Raw genomic sequence first — 14,299 nt, 5'->3', positions numbered from 1 at the left:
AATAAGGTAAATCCGAATGGAGATGTTTGGTAAGTACAGGTCTGACTTGAGGCGGATCCTGAACAAACATTTACTACCAGGCACTGAGTGTATTAAGAATTGAACACGGGAAAAAAATATCTCACATATGCATTCTTTTTTAATTCTAAAGAGTGAGAATTGATCTTTACAATGATTATATAGATGACTGCAGAGTGTCTTGAGAAATTTAAAAAGAGGAATAAACTAGATTTAGGTTCATTTCTGGGTTAACTATATTTTGTTGAATGCCAATATTTTGAGGACTGTTTAATGCTGCAAGCGTTTATTAGCTATCTTTTCTGTACATAACAAGGTACTTTGTGATTTGGAGAGAAAGTTAAGATACTTTTCTCATCCAGCTTGCTTATAATTTATTAGTGGGAATAAGTAAACATACAACTATTTTATGTATTTGTGTGATAGTAATAATTTGAAATATTCTTTCTTTTAAATAAGATTGGGAGTTTGGATATTGATAAATCTCATTTTTGAGTCATAGAACTTTCCATGATCCTCTTGAATAGAGATTTAATTAGGTCTCAGAGAAATCAGAAGTAATCTTTACTAACTCCCTATTGCTTTCAGAATTAGTTATAGATTTTCCATCCTCCATGGGGAAAAACTGAGAGCTTTCCCCCTGAGATCAGGAACACGACAGGAATGTCTACTCTCACCGCTGCTGTTTAACATAGTGTTGGAAGTCCTAGCCTCAGCAATCACTTGTTTCTAAAAGTGTTTTATGTCATGGCCTAAGCTTTCTACCATTGTTGCCCAAAACAATGTGTAAATGCCCAGTAAAATAGAATTTAGATTTGTATTTCTGACCACAGTCTATGCTTTCCTAACAAGACCTTTGCCTATGCCCTAGAATATCACTCACACTACTAAAAATTCACTCTTCTTTGGTGTTAAGTCACTGTCTACCACTCTCATGAATGTTATTCTAGCCTCTTTGTTTCTGTTTCAGAACTGTAGTGATACTTTGCTTGAATCTCTCTTTCAAAGTACCAATTATGCAAATTGAAAACACTTGGTATAATAGAAAGCTCGATGTAAATACTGTTTTTTCTTCTTTTCTTGACTCTTCAAATATTTGATAAGTAACCACATATGTCAAACTGCTTGGTGCTAGTTTAACCTCAAGAGACTCAGGATCCACCGGCAGAGAGAAGTAAGTAAGCTGACGTCTAGAGTATAGGAGACTAAGGACCATGGCAGATGAAGGAGCAAATGGATCAAAAAAACACAAAGTTGTGAAACACGTAACATCTTCCCCAAACTTGGATCTAGGGTACAGTGGGAGGAAACAGTGAGTTTGCAGGGATGATGGGAGAGACCCTAAAGAGAATGAAAGACGATCTGAACTGTGCCGTGCCGTAAGCACACATCTTTGAATCTTGTGAGAGCCATGATGCACATGGAGAGGTCTTATGCAGAGGACTGGACACATGTTCCAGAAGGGCTATCATGGAATCAGTGTGGGTCCTAGTTCCAGGGGGTGGGGGAAAGAGAGTGCATCAGAAGGCTCCTGGAGGAGCTTAGGGAAGAAACGATTAGGCCTGGCTGGGCGGCAGATGGGAAGGATGGGGCAAGATAGGAGAAGTTGGTAGAATGAGCCCATGTAGCTGCCTGGGAAACTGCATTACTGTGTTTATGAAGAGACAGAGTATAAATGTGGGGAAGCAAAGATAAAGGAGGAAAGTGGTACTTTCTGCGGACACCTTGTAAACTTAGGGGGAGATCTTTGGTACGTAGTGGAATGTACAAGTCTGAAACAAAGTGGTCCTGCAAACAGAGATCCCCCAAAAGGAAGAGAAGGCTGCAGTTGGGTCTGGGATGTCAGTGCCATAGACTTTCATCCCACATGAAGCTGGTCTGCTCAAGTTTCTGTCCCCTGTCTCCAGAGCTGGAGACCTTTCCATTCTCACAAAGTTGACCTAGGCAATCTGGATGGGTCTGCACAGAGAGGTGGCTCTGGAAGACAGAATTTCATGGTTATTGTTCTTTGGGGGAATCTCTTTGAAACTGGTTACAAGCGTAGATGTTAGCATGGTCCTTTGTTCAGATCCCTTGTTGAAATGCTTTTACTCAAGAGCAGGACAGATTGTTTAAGCTCTTCAACAGTTATACTGCTGATTGATAAAATAGGAACATTTCTAAAATAGGGATAACTGTTCCTTAACTCGCTGTTAATGTAGTGAAGAATAAAAACAAAACATATATATTGTTCTTGCCAGGGGTCTTGGCACATAAAAGAATCTCCAAAAAATAATAAATAGCATTACTTACTTGGTCTTCCTCCTCTTCTTCACCATCTTATGATCTTTTGTGCTTGGTTCTTACCATTTATATCAGATGAGGTGCGCTGGCAATATGAGCAGGCACATTGTGTCAGTGAGAACTTTTTGGTATCTTCCAGCAAGTGGTTTTATGCTTCCTAGAATCTTGTTCTCCTCTCAGAATAGATTTCCATTATCATACCACAGTATCCCCTATTTGCTCTTCCCTTCTCCAAGAATCCAGCAATAATATGTCAAATTTCAAATTCTGAAAAAACATTTTGAAGATTCCACTCTTATGTTCTTAATTTTATGCAGTACAGAGAGATATTAGACTATTAAAGTGTCCTTAGTTCATGTATTTCAAAGGTGCCCTTTAAGTTATTTACAAATTACATTATTTCCCAAATACTTAGTCTAAAAGGCCAAACTCATCTTTAGATGTATGTCTGCCCCACCTCGTCGTAGACTCTGGGTCTGGAGTTCTGTCTTGTCCAGCAAGAGAGCGGGACACAGGATTGAAAATGCGAGAGAGGCTAATGTCTGGGAGGAGACAACAGCCCCTAGTAGGGGTCCTTGATCCGTTTTTATTAGGATTGGAAGGCTTACAAGCATGATGGACGTGCACAAAGAGACAGTGAAACTGAACATTAACTCATGGGCGTGAGGGAAAGGGGTTTGGAAGATATGCGGTATTAGGGGTTTGGGTCAATATAAAACAAAATGCTGGCGCTGAGTCGATGGTTGTTTACAGTAGACACGAGGGCCCACCTCTGTTTACCTAAACTGGTCTGGGGACAAGACAGACAGAGCATGCTACCTCAGGGTCAACAAGGCACCTTTCTTTTGCTAATTAGCTCTGCTCTGGGCAGCTTCACCCAGCAGTGGTCTATAGCCTTATTTACCTATTTACCTAATTTGGTAATTTGGTCCTTCCTTCCTTTGAAAGCAGGTTTCTGCTATTGAACTAAGTTCGGGGGCATCTCTGCCCTGCATACCTAATCTTGTTTGCCACGTCTTGGATGTTTTCATCCTGAGATTTCCTATTCCTATACCTTTGTCCTATACTGGATGCCTTGGCCCCGTTTGTCCTATACTGGGGGCCTTTGCCCTGTTTACCTAATCTTGTTTGCCCAAACTTGGGTGTGAGTATCCTATGGCTGTCTAATTCTTTCTGCCTTGTTAACCCATCGTGCAGGCTCAGGGAATTCCTAAGCTTATTCCCCACAACCTCATAATAACTTTTGTTTGCATTTCTAATAATATAAAATGATATTGCTGAATCACTAATGATAAACATATATTGGCATGTATCAAAACTCATGTTGCTACAATACATATTCAAAATTAAATTCAGAGTTATGGAAATGCCATAGAATTTATAGTACTAAAAATACAGTACAAATCACATCTGGCTCATATTTAAATGAGCAAAGAAGAAATCACTTTTATAAGATCAGTAAGGGAGGCAACGTCTCTGTGATGTTGTTCAGCGTTGAATTTGTAGAGACAATTAGAATTCTCCCATAATATTTTGAGAGAATAGATGGATGGATGAACAAAATCTCGTGAGGATCTTGGAATTGCAAGAGTCAGGTTTCCAAAACAAGTGTTTTCTTCTAACTGACTTTTTGGTTTTTTTGTGTCTATGTAGAGCTTTTCAGATAATCAGGTGCAAGGTACACATTATATTACAATTAATTGAGAATCAATATGGGCCAACGAGTTAGTGTTCTATCGGTGCATAACAGAGTGTCACCACAAAAGTGGCTGTAAACAGCACGTATTTATTAGTGCACAGTTCTGTAGGTCAGCTAGCCAGCATGGTGTGGCCGTGGTGTCTGTTCGGGATACCAGAAGCCCAAAGCAACGTTTTGGCTAGGCTGGGCTCATGTCTGTAGGCTCTGGGGAAGAGCCCTCTGTCAATCTCATTTAAGCTGTTGGCAGAATTCAGTTCCTTGACGTTCTAGGATGGAAGTCCCCACCCCCCTTTTCTTGCTGGCTGTGAGCTGGGGACCCCATTCAGCTCCTAGAGGCTGCTTGTAGATCCCTGGCCTGGCCTCCTCCATCTCGGCAGCAAAGACAAAACATCGAATCCGTCTCAGGCCTAGAATCTCAAACTTCCTCACCCGCTACCAGCCAGGCAAAACTCTTTGCTTTGAAAGGGGTCATGTGATAGGTTAGCACTACCCAGACACTCTCTTTTTTAAGATCAACTGATAAATGACCCTAGTTCCATCTGGAAAATGCTTTCTATGCTGTGATATAATATAACCCCGGAAAAATACCAGGGGGTAGAGCCATTTGAGAATTCCATCACAATCAAGGTTGTCACTATGCCAACCTCTGTTCCATAGATGGTTAATTTAGGTGTAAAGATAACTAAAACAACCAGTGATTTTCCAAGAATATTTTTGATTGTATAAGCATGCTGTCATAGTAATTATAACAGGCTATTTCAAGATGTGCTACAGATTCACATTTAGGTGTAGCATATACTGACATAAACACAAAATTGGTTTTTTACATTATAGAGGCTTTTATGAATTTATTCTTGATGGCTGCCATCTTTAAAAAGATTTTTTTAACGTTTATTCATTTTTGAGAGACAGAGACAGAACATGAGCAGGAGAGGGGCAGAGAGAGAGGGAGACACAGATTCCAAAACAGGCTCCAGGCTCTGAGCTGTCAGCACAGAGCCTGACGCGGGGCTCGAACTCCTGAACTGCAAGATCATGACCTGAGTCGAAGTTGGATGCTTAACCGACTGAGCCACCCAGGCGCCCCATGGTGCATAAATAATTTTCATTTGCATAACACAACCTACTAGATTCACAGCTCTAAATGTAGGTGTTATGTATTCACAATCTCAAGTACCAACCGTGGCTTAGTCTATGTGACTGGCAGGATAGCTGGCTACGTGACTGTTTTCAGATGGAACACGCAGTGTGTTTCGTTCCCGGAGGTGCCCTGCCCTTTAGGAACGCCTTGTGCAGACCAGGAAGTGCATAGAACGTACATTACATACCACGAGGGTGCTGTTGGGGTATAGTGCCGATCTCTGGCAGCTTCGGGTTCCAGAAGCAAACCCAACGTCCGTCCATGTTCCGAATCCTATAGTCATACATCATTCAGTTAGTTGACCTTCAGGTTAGCCTTTTCTCCCAGACATTTTCGATCAGAGCTATGCAGGGATGCCGAGTCGTGTTGTTTTAGTTAGAATCACCGGAGGGGCGCCTGGGGGGCTCAGTTGGTTAAGTGTTGGACTTCGGCTCAGGTCGTGACCCTGCGGTTTGCAGGAGCCTGGAGCCTGCTTCAGATCCTGTGTCTCCCTCTCTCTCTGCCCCTCCCCAGATCACACTCTGTCTCTCTCTCTCTCTCTCTCTCTCTCTCTCTCTCTCTCTAAGAAAAACATTTAAAAAAATTAGAATTGCACGAGAGTTTTTACAGTAGTCTCTTCTCTCCTCAATCAAGTAACTGGCCAAATTAGCAACTTGAGCTTGCTCTAAATTATCAGGTGGAAGAGGGTGTTTAGAAAGTCATCTGTTTAAAATAGTCATTGTTTGCAAATCTAGCCGGCCTTTTACAAAGAACCAACCAATTGAAATCAGTCAGCAGGAACAATTGCAAAATGAACGTGGTTGCCTAATATTGACTTAGTTTTTCTTCTTTGATCAAAACAATTCTAATCCTGTCTTCCTTTTACTTTTTTTTTACCCTATTTTACATGCACACACAACACATACACACATCATATTGCATATAACAATTAATTTTTGAAAAGAATCGGAGACCTTGGAGAGCAGCCAGCAACGCATGTTGTATTGGGTATGGGACTTCATTTTTTGTTTATTTGAGCAAATGTTGGCTGCAGAATTTGTATAAACTGTTGCAGTCAGTCCCTAGGGTTAGTTTAAAGACTGAATTAAAGTAGGCAGAGGAATTAACTCAGATTTTGTAACCTAGAACATATGAAAACAAAGCACATTATGGCTTAAGCCATCTATTTAGAGAGAGAAAGTTGTAGAAATAAACATAAATTCATTATATTCAACAACAGGACTAAATAGTTATTCTTTGACTTAATTCATTGTCTTACGAACCTAATTTAAAGAAACCTAATACCCAGTGTGGAAGTGGACAGTGTATAAGAGAGTTCAAAGAGTCTCTGAATTCATCTCTTTCAAAAGAAAATCCTATTCATTGTGAGGAAATTTGAGGATTTTTTCAAAATCCTTAAATTTTGATATAAGAATATGTATACTTGGAAGATATTTTCAAACAGCTAAATTAGGTGCAGAAGGAGCTTATTGAAATCGAAGGGTTTTGGGGCGCCTGGGTGGCTCAGTGGTTTAAGCATCTGACTTTGGCTCAGGTCATGATCTTGTGGTTCGTGAGTTCAAGCCCCATGCCAGGCTCTGTGCTGACAGCTCGGAGCCTGGAGCCTGCTTCAGATTCTGTGTCTCCCTCTGCCCCTTCCCCGCTTGTGCTCACTCTGTCTCTCTCTCAAAAATAAATAAACATTAGGAAAAAATTGTTTTTAAAAAAAGAAACCTAAAGCTTTTGATTTCTCTTATGAACCTAAAAGGAAAGCAATATCCATACAATATTCATCAGAGTATAACATACTCTACCAGAGGGCAGTTTGTGTAATGAAAGAAACAGGACACAGGTAGTACAAACTCACTAACAATGATTAAAGGCTGTGTGACTTTTGGCAAGTTACTTAGCCTCTCTGAGCTACATCCTTCTTGTCCAGAAAAAATATGAAAAAATATATTCATGGACCTGTTTGAGTATTCAATGTCATATTTATATGCGCCAGTAAAGTGCATAGAGAAAATGAAAGTAGAAATCAGAGGGTTTTTTTATTTGGTCTCAAAAATAGCTTCCATATAGGTTCATACAACTAACAGAGTCTACCTCTGTCTTCAAGAGTCACAAAGAGGAAAATCCCTCCATCATTTGAAAACACGCATGTTCTTCACGCCCATTGTGTATCTTCCAGTCCCCCCTTGTAGTTGCCCAGCGATTCTTGCCAAGTTCCTTTAACATTTGAGTTGTTTTAAGACATTGAGACCATTAACTCTCTTAGTGACATTTCCTCAGCTTGTGTATGAATGGAAGCAATGGGTGGGCTGAGGAAGGGTCTCCCCTTTCTCTGTTGACAGCAGGGCTGTCCTTGTAACCCGGGAGGAGGAGCAGAAGGCTTTTTGTCTCAGCCTGACTCATCACTGAGCTTGTCCTCACTTGAGCTTTACCTTCCTTACACGTGAAGTGCTAGTTGCGACATGTTTCAGTCTAGCCACACCTGATACATGTTTCTATCCCTGCGGTCTTCATCTAGTCAATACCCATTTCCCTAGGGTAAATTTTCCTAATGATGTTTACTGAAGTTGAGATAAAAGCAACATCAAGGGGAAAAAAAAGGAATTAACTGCATGCATGTGGTTCTACGTAATGTTCATAATGGAGAATAGAATGAGAGATACGATCAAGTATGAGGGTGCTTTGATCTTTACTCCGAAGCTCAGCTAGTTCATGATTTGTTTATAAGGCAACACTGCTGTCATATGCAACAAAAAAAATACAAAGCTCTTGGATATTTATAGTGTTATCTTCTGTGCAAAATTGTTAGTATGGATACGCGGCTAAAATTATTCCAATAATGTAATGTTGACTTTTAGTTGGCTCAAGTAAGCTCTTGTGCCCAGTTGAGTTAGAAACAAACTGCTAGAGACTCTTCGAATTCAGAATCATTTGTCAGGCTTCACAATTAAGATAAATGTAGTACTCATTTGTGACAGCAGAGGATACCTGAGTTTTAAATTTAACTTAAAATTTCCCATATTTCAAAAATAGTCAGTGGTTTTTATCTACTGTTGCTATTAAAATATGAGATGTTAACTCCACCAGAGGTTAATATAAATTAATAAGGAACTGATTTTTTTACAAAACGAAAAATTGAGGCCCTAAATCTAAGAAATGAGGTAAGATTACTGAGCTGATGATGTCTTTTTAAAATTGATCTATAATTGACATGTAACATTATGTAAATTTAAGGTGCACAAGGTATTGATTTGATACATGTGTATGTTGCAATATGATTACCAGTGTAGGGTTCCCTAACACCTCCATCATCTTAGGTAGCTATCATTTCTTTTTGTGGTGAGAACATTTGAAATCTAGTGTCTATCTTACATCACCCACAAAATTTATCTCAAAAGGGATTAAAAGACATACATGTAAGACCTGAAACCATAAACCTGCTAGAGGAAAACAGGGGAAAAGCTCCTTGGCATTGGTCTTGGCAGTGATTTCCTGGCTATGACACCAAAAGCATAAGGAGCAAGGGCAGAAATGGACAAGTGGGACTACATCAGTCCCAAAAGCTTCTACATAGCAAAGGAAACCGCTGACCAAATGAAAAAGACAGAATGAGAGACAATATTTGCGAATGATAGATCTGACGTGCGGTTAATATCCCCAATATGTAAGGAACTCCTACAACTCAAGAAAAAATTTGATTAAAAAATTGGCAGAGAAACCGAATAGACATTTCTCCAAAGAAGACGTCCAGATGGCCACCAGACACATGAAAAGATGCTACACGTCACTGATCGTCAGGGAAATACAAATCAAAACCACAATGAGGTGTCACCTCACACCTGTCAGAATGACTGTCGTTAGAAAAGAGGTTAACGTGTTGGTGTGGATGTAGAGAAAAAGGAAACTTGTTCCTTGTTGGTAGGAATGTAAACTGGTTCAGTTACTATGGAAAACAGTGTGGAGATTCCTCAAGAAATTGAAAACAGAACAGAAATTGAAAATATCCCACCAATCCAACTTCTGGGTATATATCCAAAGGAAATAAAACCAGTGTTTGGAAAAGATATCTGTATTCCCATGTTTATTGCCACATTAATCACAACAGCCAAGATGAAGAAACAACTGAAGAGTCTGTCAGAGGATGAGCAGCTAACAGTGTACCATATATGCGGTGGAATATGATTCAGCCATAAGAAAGGGAAATCCCGCCATCTGCAACCACTTGACTGGACTGTATTATATACTTCAAAATTAATGATGTCTTTTAGGATAGGGTTTTTATGGAACTTCTTATTGCTGGCAATCATAGACGCATAAGTTTGGACTGTACTTAAGAAAATATCAGCGAGTATCATGGAAAATTTTACTCAATATGTCGACTTTAAGAGCTTAACATTGGAGTCCGAGGTTCGTATTCAAAACCTGCTCCGGCATTTTCAGCCACGTAGCCTGATGTAAGTGATTGAATCCATCCGTCCTCAGTGTGCCCATTCATAAAATATGGGTTGTAATCATCACTATATGATTAAAGACATTAGGAATAAATGCGATTATGGCTTCATGTTGCTCAGTATAGTACTCGACACTATATTAATACTGAGTGGGAGAAATAAAATCGACAGTGAGAAAAAATAATTCTTAGATCCTTCACCACCCCCTCACTCGCAGGTCACACTGCAGCACAGGTACATCATGGTGGACACGTGGAGCCCGGGGGGCAGAGTTAAAGAAACAGATGGCAGAACAGATTCACAGTAGTTGCCACAATCTTGGGGACACCCTGGGAATCAGGAAGCTTGGCTGTGCCGTGGAGCCCCAGCCTGGCCCAAAGCAGGGGACTTTGCAACTAGCAGCTTGGATGCCACAACGGTGCCGACTTGTGTGGAAACATGCATCTCGGGAAGACGGCTTTGCGAGGATAGAGTCGGAAGTCCTCGCCTATCTCCTTCTTAGGTAAAAATAACCTCCCCAGAAGCACGGCGGTACCCATTTACTTGACAGTTCACTGTTGACGTGTGTCTGTCACAGTGTTTTATTTCGTGTTTATGAAAAATAATTGTGAGAATGGCAGAAGCTATTCCACAGTGAGCTGACCCTCTCCTGGGCCTCACGTCACCCTCCTGGTCCTCGTATCATTCTCTTCTGGTCCTCGTGTCATTCTCTCCTGGTCCCCATGTCGTCCTCTCCTGGTCCCCACGTCCGTCGTCCTCTCCTGGTCCCCATGTCGTCCTCTCCTGGTCCCCACGTCGTCCTCCTCTGGTCCCCACGTTGTCCTCTCCTGGTCCCCACGTCCGTCGTCCTCTCCTGGTCCCCACGTCATCCTCCTCTGGTCCCCACGTTGTCCTCTCCTGGTCCTCACGTCATCCTCTCCTGGTCCCCACATCGTCCTCTCCTGGTCCCCACGTCATCCTCTCCTTGTCCTCAGGCATTAGTGAGGCAGTTTGATTATGTAGTGAGCTGTTCCTGGAATGGGATAATCTCCCCCAGGGTGCTTCCTAGGGCATCCAGTAGAGACAGATTCTTATTCTCTTTCCTCTTCTGTAAGATGTTTCATTTTAAAGATGAATTGAGGTAAAGATAAAATCTTCTGACATATATTAGGCACTTAGTAAATGGTAGGTATTTTTGCTAAAGATAATAAAAAAAAATTATATGAAGAGAGGTGAGAATATCTAAATATAGTAGTTTTGACATACTTCTAAATAAGCACTTTAGATGGCATGTTAAGCTTTTCATAGGAAATAGAATTAATTAATATGTAATATGTGAAATCATATTAAACTCCAGAAAACAATTGTTGAATGAATTTATTCATTATATTATTCTTGGGATACAAAATTATTTTCTTTTCAGGAAAGCCTTTTTAAACAATCATATATATTTTTGACTTAATTATAGCATAAAACTCCAAACACCAACATGATCTACATGCAAGGTAGGAACAAATAGGTACAACTATAGCCAAGGACTGAGCTCTCAGAATTGACCACACAGTCACAAGTTTATACATATTTCCATTTAATTTTTTAATGCTAAAGTTGGTTTTTTTTAAGAGTGCCAGTAGGTTGATATTCAAGAGCTAAACAGTTTTAGATGCTTTAAATTCAAGTTATGAGTATTCAGAAAGCAAATAATACTCCAAGTTGCCAACTAAAACCACACTTCTGTGTTTACTTAAGTTGTTATTTATTTGCATAAGTTTACATGATCCCCCCCTCCCCCCATCTACTAAGGCTTATTAATAGTCCCCATGATTCTTTGTAGCTTTTAGAGATGACCTACTCGCCGTCCATACACGGGAAGATAGAGGGTCGATTGCGCTGTGGGATTTCAGTTTTCTTACCAAGGCTGAACCGTTTGCATTTCCCCTTTTCAGCTGAGGCAGCTATTTGGCTGAGTCCCCTGGCATAAAACAGAAATACGCAAAACGGCAGCGACAACATCAACAAAAGCTCGAGAAACAAAGATGGTTCCCTTTTCCTCTGGTTTGATGTCTCATGTTACTGGAAATCGCACTGACTTCCTCAAAAGAACATTCATAATATCCAGTAAGATGCAATGGGAAAACTAGGCAACTGCAGTTTTAAAAAGGATACATTTTATTTATTTGGATCTGATCTTTTCAGTTTTTAAAGGAAATGATTGGATTACCATTAATTGCTTCAACATCTGAATTCATTCGGTATATTTTAATATCTTTACCCACATCTGAATACTCGTAATTATTCTAGCAATAACATACATAGACATCAAGTCAAGAAGCAATTAAAAAGCATCATCCGTATATTATTTTAATATAAATGATACAAATTAGAAATAGATAATTATACCTTATTTAATTGAATACAATTAACATACATTAATTGCTTTCTACAAAGTTTTCAGGCTATGTAAAGATGCGTTCAGGTAGGAAACACACCAGATTTTTGTAACTTGGCATATTGTCAAGAATGCATCTAACTGTATAACACCAAGTACTTGTAAAATACATGATTTCTTTCACATGCATTGCAAGATTAATACAGTCGAGTGCTTGGAAATAGAAACATATTAACTCGTTAGATTAATTCCCTCCTCCTACCCCTTACAGTATTCCCTACAGTGGAATAAGGGAAGCTACTGTACTAAATATTTTTAGAGTGAAGTTTCTCTCAATGTTTTCACACTTTAAATGGAATCATTTCAATAGTTTATCTCAACCTCAAGCATTGACAAATAAGATGTACGACTTTCACTTCTGGGCAAGGTAGGCGATTAGCGTTGAAATTTACTGGGCTGCTGAAAAGCTGCAAAGTATATGAACTGATGCTTCTCAGGATGCTGTCTATCAGGAAACAAAGGACAGTGTTTCCCGAGAGATGAGAGATAAAAACGAGGTGAGCTTTATCATCGCCCAGGCATATGGGCAAGGGACCCAGGTGAATCCAGTATGTTCCTTGAGTTGAGAACTCAGAGCCAAGAGCCTGGTTGGGGGGGGGGGGGGGGGGGAGAATCGGACAACCAGGATTTCCACAACAAAGTAACTGAGAGGGGAAAGAAGTATAAAGATAGACTTCCAGAGATCTCCAGAAACGCCCTCAGGTGTTTCGTGAAGTATTGATTAACATGTTCATTAAATGAAAGCCCTCAAGGTGGTGGAAAGAGCCACCAAAAAGGAATAAAGGTGTAAACCCCCAGAGGTGCAGGGCTTGGAGTAGGGCCTCTTCCCAACTGTTAGTCTAGAAAACCTCTTGATCCAGCAGGCAGTGGCTAGGGTGTAAAGAAAGGTCTGGCCTTAGTAAAGGGAGTGATTAACCCTAGACAGACAACAGCTCCAGCCTTCCCTGCAAATCTTAGAAGCAAGACTCTAGCGGAAAACTGGCGTAACTATGTCTGAAAACGAACTGAGAATATCTTTCTAAAATTCAGCAATGAGCATGATACAATTCCCAGTGACGGGCATCCTATTAAAAACTACTAAGCTGCCAGGAAGGAGGAAAGTGAAACCATAAAAAGAGAAAATGTGTCTATCAAAAGTGACACAGATGTTATGATTATCAATCACATGTTATTATTACTGTATTCCGAGTACACACAGGACATCATTCAAGATAGATCATATTCTGTGCCCTCAAACAAGCATCTATAAAATGGAAAAAGATTTAAGGCCATGCAAAGTACCCTTCCATTAAACAGTAGAACCGAATTAGAAATCAGTAACTGAAAGACCTGTGGCCAGTCTCCCAAATTGGGAAATTAAATAGCACAACTCGAAATAACTCATTGTCCACTGAAAACATTCAAAGATTAAGTTAAAACTATTTGAGCTTCGTAAAAATGGACACGTGGCATATGAAAATGTGTGCAATGTTGCTAAAGTGACACTTTGGAGGCAAATCTAGAATTAAATGTTAATTCTAGAAAAGATAGGTCTCAAATCAATGCTCTTAGATTCCTCTTCTGAGGAACTGGAAAAGGATGAGCAAATTGAAGCCAAGACGAATAGAAGCAGTGAAGATCAAAGTGGAAATAAGTTAAATGTGACAGAAACATAGTAGAGAAAGTCAGTGAAACTAAATGCCGAGTATTTGAGACGATGCATCAAATTGATAAATCTTTACCCACTTTGATCAGCAAAACAGAGAAGACAACCTGAACCGATAATCAGGAACGAGCAAGGAGACACCACTAGAAAATATACCGACAGGATAAGTTTAAGAGAATATTATAAAAACCTTTATACCAATACATTAAAAATTTTTATATATAAAATTGATAAACTCCCTGAAAGATACTAATTACCAAGCTCACTGGAAGATAAATAGTGCTCACTTCAGCAGCACAGATACTAAAATTGGAATGATACAGAGATTGGCATGGCCCCTGCACAGGAATGACATGCAAATTCATGAAATGTTGTGTATTTTGAAAGAAATAAAAGGCATCCAAATCAGTAAGGAAGAAATACAAATTGCACACTTTGGAGATGACATGATATCCTATATTGAAAACTCGAAAGACACCACCAAAAAATTGCTAGGATGCATCAATTCAGTAACGTCACGTTTCTATACACCAGTAATGAAACGGCAGAAAGAGGAATTAAGGAATCAATTCCATTTAAAATTGGACAAAAACAATAAGATATCTAGGAATAACCCTAGCTAAACAGGTGAGATACCTGTGCTCTG

At 39.8% G+C, this 14,299-nt stretch overlaps 1 non-coding gene across 1 annotated transcript; it reads left to right on the top strand.

Annotated features, from left to right (window-relative positions):
* Positions 1-13,932: 13,932 nt before the first annotated feature.
* LOC113596514 (U6 spliceosomal RNA) lies at positions 13,933-14,036 on the top strand. The gene has a single exon (XR_003417271.1). It is a non-coding gene; the product is annotated as a U6 spliceosomal RNA (small nuclear RNA).
* The last annotated feature ends 263 nt before the right edge of the window (positions 14,037-14,299 follow it).

The sequence above is a fragment of the Acinonyx jubatus genome, chromosome D2 (assembly GCF_027475565.1).
Source record: "Acinonyx jubatus isolate Ajub_Pintada_27869175 chromosome D2, VMU_Ajub_asm_v1.0, whole genome shotgun sequence".
Classification (NCBI taxonomy): domain Eukaryota; kingdom Metazoa; phylum Chordata; class Mammalia; order Carnivora; family Felidae; genus Acinonyx; species Acinonyx jubatus.
This window is presented reverse-complemented; position numbering and strand designations above follow the sequence as displayed.